This window comes from Sciurus vulgaris (assembly GCF_902686455.1).
Source record: "Sciurus vulgaris genome assembly, contig: HiC_scaffold_292_arrow_ctg1, whole genome shotgun sequence".
Classification (NCBI taxonomy): Eukaryota; Metazoa; Chordata; class Mammalia; order Rodentia; family Sciuridae; genus Sciurus; species Sciurus vulgaris.
Window position 1 is genome coordinate 3,141,345 of NW_027632759.1, and position 9,602 is coordinate 3,150,946.

Genomic DNA, 9,602 nt, shown 5'->3' on the forward strand with positions numbered 1-9,602 from the left:
ACCCACCAGGCACCACCTTCTTTGCTGCTGCCTTACAACTATGCTTGAGTCAGAAATTCTCTTAGCAAGAGTTTCCCAGGGGCCCTTCAACTCACTATTAGATGCAGAAATATCAGGTCAATCTATCTTCACATAAGGGTGCAACCACTTGACAGGACTAATGCTTGTTTGGTAAAAGGCCCTCTGTGACAATGTCAAAGTTACTTTTACTATCACCAGTAGGACACAGACTGTAGGACAGTGTCACAGACACTGACACAATGATGGTCCAAATAAGAAAACTGATGGATGAAAAAAGTGCCTGATGATGGTGGGAAGAGGATAAGTTCAAATGACTTAGTACAAATTTTGAACATGCATCAGCCTGGAAGAGAGGAATGCTACACAGGTTCAAAGGTGAATATTCAGAAATGGAAGAGTAAAGGACATTTTTGGAGAACTCAATATAGAAGTGTGTTGGAGATCAAAACCATCATCAATGAAGGGACACTAAAGAAACTGTCATTCTTAATCATCTCTCCCCAAAATTACAGGAATATTCTTCAGCTTCACACTACTTACAAATAGAGTAAGAAGCAATCGTGAGATATGTAAGGAACATTAACTACTGACAAAATTTCAACACTCAAAGGACATCAATGCCCTTGCAAATTTCTGGTTCCTTTCTGTTGCTTGCAAGGGACAGCTGATTATATATGTGCTGATTTTGCTTTCCCAGCAAATGACCTGTGAGGAAACGTTGCCTTATGTTACAGCATCTACACTCAAGCACTTAAATTTAAACAAGTTCAAGTTTAGAAAAGTAGTACAGAACTATGTCACTTGAAATAAAGAGTGCACTTCCGGGGTCCAGCCCTAGCAGGGGATGGAGTAGTCTTAGGTGATGGAGTAGGCATTGGTGTGGAGGAGAACAAAGCAACACAAACTCAAGGAATGGATGCTAAGTTCTAAATTTTATTTTTCCCAGCCAATTTTTACACATTAAAAGGTAGGCAGTTACACATGTTTTTTCAGAACAGGAAAAGATCAAAAGGAGAAAAACAAAATTATTTTGTAGAATCATTACTAGACTAGACAATGATGTATTCTAATTATTCTAGTAATTTTTACTTGTGATAACCTATAACTCAACAATAAGACATATTAATATTTACCTAATCATAAAGGTTAAACAGGCTCAGTAGTGTGGAATAAATGTCAGTCTCTTGACTACTGCTGCAGTTAATAAATGCTAGACATTTTAAGCTAAGAAATGTATGATATCTTATACTGTGTGGATGTAACATTGAGAAAAACTTTATTCTTCTGTTCCTGTTAACCCTTCCTTCTGGGGTTTGAATTATTTGCCTATGTGTTTCAGGTCATCTGAGAGTAGTCACCAGGGTATTGGCAGTTAGAATCTGTTTTTGTATTTTCTCATAGGAATCTTGGTTACTCAGAATTTTATAGCAAATGGCTAAATCTGAATTCACTGTTCCATTAGAAGTCTGATTCTTATGTTCTAACCCTGGTTCTGTTAAGACCCCTGTTTTCAGGAAAAACAGATAATATATTAAAAATAAACCTACACATAATAAGCAAGCAAGGAAGGAAAGCCCACAACCCAAATTCCCAAGAAATGAGACTTTGCAAACATCTTTATTACTCAGCAGAATCCTTGTCAAGCACTGAGGGGAATTGCAGGTGGCATAACAGGGCACCACTTCACCACAAATTTAAACAAATGCATTTTTGCTAAAATATGAAAATGAAGACAAAATATAGGGGTAACCTGAATTTCATCAACAGTAAGCTTTAATGAATACCTAGAGTTCTGAATGGACATAATGAGCAGGAAAAACATATAATAAAGTGTTTCCAAAATTCAAAGTCCTTTTCTTTTTCTTGTCATTTCTTATGTTCACCATGAACTTGCCACATACCTAATATCTCTGATTTTACTGTATCAATGTCAGTGCTTTGAAATAAGGGTTCTTGTGCCACAGGTTACCCTAGAAAGCACAACCAAATTATTCACACAACCATGGTAAAAATGAGAACATCCCATCTTTCACCCAGTTCTCCACAGTATATCTTAAGAACAGCCATTAGAATTAACCATTTCTATAAAAATGCTTCATTACTATTTAGACAGTACCTCAAATGATACAGGAAAATCAGGTTTTATATATACCTGTGCCTCCTGAATGATAACAGCTGAAGATATGCATTCAGCCCCAGATAATGCAAGTATTTGGTAGTATAATATTTATCTCAATGCATAAGAAAACAGAAAGAGAAAGTGGTAAACAAAGAGCAGTTTTATGCCGCTTTCACTTCTTATTTTTCCAGTTCACATTGGTGATGACATGGAAACCTCTCATCTGAAGAAGTCTCCTTTTTTTGAAATGAGAATGCATGTGTGCCAATGTGGGATATTACCTCAAGAAGAATACTGAAGTACACATGTTGAAATTCAAGTCATTAAAATGTGGTGAGCAATTTCTTCTTCAAGAACTTGCTGAAAAAATAACGTATCAGCATGTTCATAAGAATGATAAAACCTTTCAGTTCCTGAGAGTTGTGTCATCTGCAAGCATGCCTACTCTTAGGAAATCCAGGTCACTGGGAAAACACTGCTGACTACCACTGCATCTCCATCCTAAAATCTGTTCTAGGAATGAGCTTCACTTTAAACTGGTACTTTTTAAACCATGTACCATTCACTTGATGTAACAGAGGATTCAATGTTGAGAAACTGGAGGCTTGTCATTATCTGCAGTCTCTGTAAATTAGGGGACTGGATCATGTCCCAGTCTGACTCTCTGATATAATTTTCAGGAAACCATCCCAAGGCAAAGCCAAACAATTTTGAAAGAGCTTTTAATTGCACTTTTGAAAACAATTCTGTAGAATATTTTGTTGCATATCAAGACCCAGTCCAGGGGTATCAAGAGAGAATTATTTAACCATATATAAGGATATAAAAGGTTGTAGCTGAACACTGAACAGGCAGTTATCCCAGTGATCCCTGGTAGCCTGGGGCTGAAGGAGATGCAGGCACATGTGGGAAATATGTCCTCATATCATTAATATAAAAGCAATTGTTGAGATTATTTAAATCTGAACCCCAAGCCATCAGTCAGTCTATTCATTCCTTTCTGACTTGTTCTGTTTCCTCTGGTCTTTTCATTTAAACATTCTAACTAGCAAATATCTGGGCAAAATGCATAGACCAGTGGAGGTGTCAAATATTGCCAAATTTCTCAGGTACAGGGGAGCCTGAGTAAGGTGGTTCTCAAGCACAAAGCCTGTTTTCCTACATTAGGGAATGCCTAAGCAACTTAGCCAAAAGCTGCCTGTAAATATAAATAGGCAAAGGGGAATGGTGATGACTTACAGGTCAGTGATCCAAGGCACAATATTTGCTGGCAGAAAAATAAAAAATGTAAGAAAAACTCATCCAAATTTTAAACTTCCAGTAATCATGCTTGCAGCAATTCCTCTTAAGAAAAAATGCAGTGTGATTAGATGCAGAACATCATATCCATTGAGCTCTCATTTATTTATATCCATTCAAATTTCTTCTAAGCTGGTATGATCCTTATAAAAAAAAAAAAATGCCTAACTTGGTTACCAGTGTTCCAGGATCAAAAGAGAGAAGAGCTACAACATTCAGTGTGGAAGGGGTTAGCATCAGACATGTTGGGTTTGAAGGACCCAGAGGTCTCAGGCTCCAGTGAGGGAATGCACTTTGCTTCTCTCCAAAGGGGTTGTGTCTGATTGTAGGGCCACATGGGTTTTCATGATTGAATTCCCTGAGTACTCACTGTGCTGCAGATACATCCTGATGTCACAGAAAGGTGGAATGAGAATATGATGGCATCATGGTTGCCATGGCAACCAGAAAGTCATCTGGTCCTGGCCACTTCATATGATGATTCTAATCAAGCCTCCAATAAGCTGTGATTGTAATAGGGAAGATGAAAGGAATGAGCCCCGGGGGTCTGTTCTCTTCAAGCAATGAGATCCTAACATCATCTCCCAGTAGCAGAGTAGTCAGGGAGTGTTAGCACAGGGAAACTCAGGCCTTTGATCTCACCAGCTCCTTTCAATTGAAGGGACCTGGCTGAAGAACAACAGCCCACAGTTATCTCCAGTCCCGCTAGTTGGCAAAGTCCTCACCTGGCACACCAGACATCATGGTCGCCTGGCAAGTTGAATCTTGCTACAAGCAATTATTCCCCAACATGTCTAGATGATCAGGGAGTGACAGAGGGGTGTGAGAGGGCACCTTGGTCACCAAGCTTATCACATTTTCCTGAAGCATTGCCCTTCTTACCAACTCATCCAGGTCTGGACTCATCTGCGATTTTGCTATGTTTTCAAACCTATGGCTCTATGACTCACACAGGCTGTTGGCTGTTCACAACTCAGGGTACTCAGGGTACAGCAGAATTCAGTGCAGTTTGTTCTGTTAGGTATTGATTGAATTAGAAAACATCACACCAACTGTGATAGAACACATCACCTTTCCTGGAATGCTCAATGAAGAGACAACTGGAACCTGGAAATTTCGATTGTTAAGTGGAGGTGAGTGGTTGCTGTAATTTCCAATGAGGAGAGGAGGGAGTAAATTACTCAGCATGTAGGATGGATTTCAGGAAAGAGGTAGCAAGCTAGGAGAGATGTTCTGTGCTCACTCCACCTGCCAGGTACCACCTTCTATTGATGATGACATACAAATAGGTTGCACTCAGAAATTCCCTTGGTATGATTTTCCCTGAGGTCCTTAAACCCACTTTTAGGTGCTGAAATATCTGCTCATACTGTTTTCACATACGGGTTCACTCTCTTGACCTGACTATTGCATGTCTGTCAAAAAGCCCACTCTGATAATGCCAAGGTTGCTTTTACCAGCCCCTGTAGGACACACTGACTACAGGACAGTGCAACAAACACTGGCACAATGATGCTCCAGTTAAGTCAAATTGCTGGTTGAAAAAGTGCCTGATGGTGGCAGGAAGAGCAAAGTTTACCATGGCATAATACCATTTTTCAACATGCACCAAACTAGAAGAGAGGAATGGCACACAGGTTCAAAGCTGAAGATTCAGAAAGGGAAGGTTAAGGATATTTTGGGGGCACTCAATGCAGAAGGGTGCTAGAGATGAAAACCATCATCAGTGATGGGACACTAAAAGAAATTATCATCCTTCATGGTCTCCCACAAAATTCCAGGACATTTCTTCAGCTTCATCATACATTCAAATACAGTTAGAGGATTTGTGTTGTCATTTGTAAGTAACTGTAATTACTGACAATAGTTCATCTTGCAAAGGACATCAGTGCCCTTGCAAATTCCTGCTTCTTTCTTGTTGCTTGCAAGTGAGGGCTGATTACACATTTGCAGATTGGATTTTCTGGCACATGATTTATGAAGAAAATTTTCCTTACACCAGAGCATCTACACACAAGCAATAAAATTTAAACAAGTACAAATATGGAAAAGTGGCAATGAAATATGTTTCTCAAATAAAGAGTGCACCGCATCATAAGAAATTTAATCAAAAGTATCTCTGCTAAAATACCAAAATGAGTACAGAATACACGTGAAACCTGAATTTCATAAACAGAAAATTTTAAAGAACACCTAAATTTGTGATAGGATATACTGAACAGAAAAATCAGTTAATAAAGCATTTCCAAAATTCAAAATCCTTCTTTTCTTGTAATTGCTTATATCAACCACAAACATGCCACTTACCTAATGTATGTGATTTCATTTTTTTCATGTCACTTGTTTCAAATAGGAGTTCTTGTGTCATGCCTTACACTACAAAGCAAAATAAAATTATTTCCACAACCATGGTAAAATGAGAACACGACATCTGTCACCCAGTTCTACACAGCATATCATAAGAATATCTATCAAAATTATCAATTTCTATAAAAATTTTCCAATAGTATTGAAACTATATGTCAATTGATAGGAAAATCAGGTTTTATATACACCCTGTGCCTCCTGATTGATATCAGCAGAAGCTCTGATATATATTCAGTCCCAAATTATACAATTTTATAATAATATAATATCTATCCCAATGCAAAGAACTACAGACTGAGAAAAAGGAAAACCAAGATCAGTTCTTTTTTGTCTTCCCTGTTGGTTCTCCAGTTGACATTGAGTTTGACTTCAAAAACCCCAGCTTTAGAAGTCTAATTCATTTGCATGGAGGATGCTTGTGTGCCAAAGTAGGCTACCAGCTCAAAAAGATTACTGCAGTTGACCTTTTGAAATTCATGCCATTAAAACTTGTTGAGCATTTTTTCTTCATGAATTTGCTGATATATACCCATAAGCATATTCATGAGGATGATATAACCTTTCAGTTTCTGAGAATTGTCTCATCAACATTTGTCCCTACCCTTAGGAAATCCAGATCACTGTGGAAACACTGCTGACTGCCACCACAACTCCATCCTGAAGTCTAACTTTAGAATAAACTACTTAAAGCTGGTAGTTTTCCAACAGTGTTCTATTCACTTGATTTAACAGAGGAGAAAATGTTTTGAAATTGGAGAGTTGGCATTATCTGCAAATGCTCTGTCATAGTACGTGACTTGATCCTGTTCCAGTCTGACTTTGTAAAATGATTTGCAGGAAAACAATCCCAAGTCATAGATAAACAATTTCAAATAAATTTTTAATTACAATTTTGAGAACAATCCTGCCAGAAACCTTAGTTGTATGTCAAGATCCATAGTCCAGGGCTTATCATTAAAGAAAGATTTAAAACAATTTAAGAAGGAAATAGACTCTAGCTGAACACTGGGCAGATAATTATCTTAGTGATCACTGGTGGCCTGGGGAATGAGGAGAGGCAGGCCTATGTGGGAAACATTATGTCATCATGTTGTTAATATAAAAGATATTTTTGTGATTATTTATACCTGAACCCCAAGTCATTACAATCACAGTCTATTTATTCCTTTCTTATTCTTTCTATTTCCCTTGCTTTTTCCTTTGAAGCATTCTAAACAGCAGTTGTCTAGGCAAAATTCATAGGCCATAAGAGATGCTGAATCTTGCTGGCTCTCTCAGGTATAGGGGAGGATGAGGATTGTGGTTCTCAAAGGCAAAGCCTTAGAGAATGCATAAGAAACTTAGCCATATACTGTCTAAATATAAATAGTCTATCTAAGGGAAGAGGGGATGACTCACAGGTCAGTGATGCCAGTAAATATTTACTGGCATAAAAAAAAGAAAAAAGAAAATATAAAAACATCATTCAATTTTCAAATTTTGTAGCAATTTTATTTGTAGCAATTCTACTCGTGATTCATTAAATTGTGATTTGTTGCAGAAAACCATGCCCATTGAACTCTCATTCATTTATTTCCATTCAAATTCTTTGTACTCTGGTGTTATTTATTTATTTATTTATTTTTGGAGAAATGTCTATCCTGGTCACATGTGCTTCTGTGAAGGTAGAGCAAAAATAGCAAGAGGTACAATATTCAAAGTAGAAGGGACTGGCATCCCATAAGTAGAGGTTAAAGGGCACATAATTTCCAGCTCCAGTAGAAGAATGCACTTTGTTTCTCTCCCCAAGGGTTATTTGGGGGCCTTGGGAAACAAGGATTTCCATGAGTGGCTTCCCAAAAAGCCTGGCTGTGCTTCAGATACCTCATGATGTCATAGAGTGTGGAATGAGTGTATGATGACATCACAGTTACTATGGCAAATACAGAGACTTCTGGTCTTACCTGTTGCAGGTCAAGTTTCAAAACAAGTTCAGGCTTACCTGTGATTGTAAGTGGGAAAATGAAGGGAGTGAGTCCAAGGGGCCTGTGCTTTTCAAGTAACATGATATGAATATTGTCGCCCAGGAGCAGAGGAGCCAGGGAGTGTTGGGTTTCTGACCCCAATGTCCTTGATCTAAACAACTCTGTCCCAGAGAAGGGATTCCACTGAAGATTAATAGTCCACAGAGTCCTCCAGGCCCACTTTGTGAAACTGTCCTCTTTTGTCCATGCAAGACATAATGGCCACCTTTCCCACCTCTGTCCTGCTGCAAAGAATTATTCCCCAGCAGGTCTAGTGGATTGGGAAGGGATGGAGAAGTTTCGGAGGGCTACTGAGGCTTCAGTTTTTCTATGACCTCTACAGAGATTGTATCCTTTGCAGTTACTATTGTCTGATAATTTATTCATTGTGTATTTTCTATGATCTTTGAAACCAATATCACCTTAGAAACCTCCATGACTTGTATATCCCTTATAAATAGATTAACCTAAATAATCTCTCTAGCCTATATGAATTTATTAACCTAAATTAACTTAGTAGTCTCATTACCTGCTTAGTTTTTATGACCTGTACAACTTATATGACCTGGGTTTTTTCTATGTCCTGTTTAACTTCTATGACTTAGTTATATTCTATGACCTGCGTAGGCTCTGTGACTTACAAAGTTTCTTTTTTTGAGTAACTTGTAAAATATGCAGAGTCCCAATAGCTAGCATAACCTGTATGAACTGCTAGCCTTTATTTCCTACAATGGTTTATGTATGTGTACCCTCTATGAAGTGAATATCCTATTCCCTTTTAGTCTCTTAAGACCGGAGACTATTTTTCTAAAATCTGTGTAGCCTCTGTAATCTTTGGAACTTCTTTAACCTAAGAAAATTCTACAGTTTGTATAGCATCTGTTTTAAAAGGTGAAAATTTTTGCATATCTTGAATGACTTTACTAGTGTCACTGCCACATCTTCCCTGACTTGAGTACCCTTGTGGAACTCAGTATCAGTAGAACTACCATAACCTCTCTGACTAGCATAGCTGATATGACCCGTGCAGCTTCTATGACCTGAGCATCTCTTAGGACCTGAATAGCCTACATGACCTGAGTATCTTCGATGTCCTGCATAATTTCTATATCCTGAGGAACTTGTAGAACTTTTGTAGACTCTAGTTACCGAGTAGTACCTATAATGAATAAAACCACAGTGACTTTCATAGTCTCTGTTACCTGTGTAGCTTCAGAAATGTGCTTCAATTCTTTGGCCTGAGAATCCTATATGACCTGTGTCACTACATAGGCATGAATAGTCTAAATGACCTCAGTATCCTGTATGACTTTAGATTCCACTGTTTTCAGAGTAACCACTATGGCATGGATAGTTTGGTTGCCTTCATTAGCCTCAATAGCTGCAGAGACTCCATGACCAGTGAAATCTTTATAGCCTGAGTAGCCTAAGGGACATTAATAGATTTATGACTTGCTTATACTCCATGACCAGTAAAAACTCTAAGTCATGAGTATCCTCTATGAAGTGAATGTCCTGTGTCCTGTCCTGTCATCTTGTAACTTGTATAATCCTTTAAAATCTATGATCTGAGTATTCTCAATAGTCTACCTAGCTTCCATCCCCAGAGTAGTCTATCTTCTGCATACCTCTGTAAATTGTGTGGGCTCAATGACCCAAGAAGTCTCTAAAATACTTTTAGTATCTTTGACCTCAGTAGCCTCTATGAATTTTTAGCCTTTCATCTGAGAAGCTACTATGATCTGCCTAGATCCTATGGCATGAGTAACCTCAATTGACTCAATACCTTCTAT